Consider the following 1,817-nt stretch of genomic DNA (forward strand, 5'->3'; position numbering starts at 1 on the left):
GTGAGGGGAGGGGAGGGGAGGGGAGGGATATGCCGAATCGAGGAAGATTGAAAAAGGGGGGGACGGGGGTGAAAGGGGAAGAGGACATAAGGGCATGTATGTTGGAAAGGGGAGGGGTACATGAGGAAAAAGGGAGGGAGCTCTATGCACAAGTTCTGCAAAGAGACGACTGGAGAGGGTGAGAGGGTTTAGGGTTTTGTGGAGGTGATATTGGTGCTGCTGGGGGGGGTAAGGGTGCGGGCAGCGGTCGGATTGGGGGTAAAGGGGAGGGGGAGAGGGAGGGGAAGAAGGGAGGATGGGGAGGAGGACGGGGAAAAAGGGTAGTTGAGGAGTTGCTCTTTATCGGCTATTACTGCCTCTCGCCACCTCACCGCCTCGACCGCCGCTGCTGCATCATGCAGGCTGTACGGCACGGATTGATGACATCACTCATCCTGGCGTACGGCGTCATGATCCTGCAAGACGGCCTCTTCCATAGCGACCCGTAAGCAGTACGAACGACAATGCCGCTTTTCTTTGGTCGCGCCCCTGCTACTGCTGCTGCTTAGATTAGAGTTCTGCCACTGCCATTGCACTGCTTCCCGTGATGCCGGGCCCCTTATTGGGGGGAAGGGGGGAAAGGAGCGGGGGCAATGACGCAGGCGTGCCGTGTGTGTTTTATCTGCTGGCGCTTCCTTCCCTTCCCGGTACCCTCCCCAATTTCCCCCCCCCCCCAAAAAACAACATTCTGAAGGATCCCGGAACTTACTTCTGCAAAAACAACCGTATGTAATGGCCCTCAAACCTCGCTTTTGAGTTAAGTTGTATATTAAGTTATGTATTAATTGATCCGGCAATGGGGCTGCGGCTTTCTTGTGCTGTCCTTTTCCTCGCGAGCTGCAACCAGAGGTCGGCAAATAAGGCGGGTCCTGCGGGTCCGTACCAAAGTACCCGCAGCCGAAATAAGGCTGCGGGTCCCGAATGACCAAAATTTGACCAAAAGACGTGACTTGCAGCCTCTATTGCGGCCCGTAGGGCCGCGCGCTGGCTGTGTTTAACTTTGTAAAGAAGGAAGGCACCCAAAAAAACCTTATTAGGGTTTATTAACCGAAATTATGCCCTCCCGCAGCCATAGAAACCGATTTGCCGACCTCTGGCTGCAACCACGCCCATTTCCAACTCGCAACCGTTTCAGTTGACGTCTCGTAACTCCCGACCGCCTCGCCCTCCGGGTTTGGGTTGCAGGCACCCGGGCAACGTGCTGGCCATGCGGCGAAGGCGCTCCATAGCGGCGGTGGGGGCCGCGGGCTCCCCGGCATCTGCCGCCATGTTCGCCTCCCCCTCCTCCTCCCTCTCTTGCCAACACTGGCCCCCAGGACCCGCCCCCACTCCCCCCTCGGACACAGATGACCTCCAAGTAGCCCTACTGGATTTTGGGCAGGTGTGTACGTACGTACGTACGTATGTATGTATGTATGTATGTATGTATGTATGTATGTATGTATGTATGTATGTATGTATGTATGTATGTATGTATGTATGTATGTATGTATGTATGTATGTATGTATGTATGTATGTATGTATGTATGTATGTATGTATGTATGTATGTATGTATGTATGTATGTATGTATGTATGTATGTATGTATGTATGTATGTATGTATGACGTTGATTACACTGTGGGCTGAAAAGCCGGGGGCCCAGGGCCGAAGCACAGCGCGGGGGGCGGGTGCATACGGCTGGTTAGTCTCATGCACTCCGCCCCCGGGTCAGGCCGCACGGGAAACGACGGCCGGCACGCAACAGCGCTTGTTTGGCGCTCCAACTAGACGGGATC

This window comes from Volvox carteri, assembly GCF_000143455.1.
Source record: "Volvox carteri f. nagariensis unplaced genomic scaffold VOLCAscaffold_25, whole genome shotgun sequence".
Lineage (NCBI taxonomy): Eukaryota > Viridiplantae > Chlorophyta > Chlorophyceae > Chlamydomonadales > Volvocaceae > Volvox > Volvox carteri.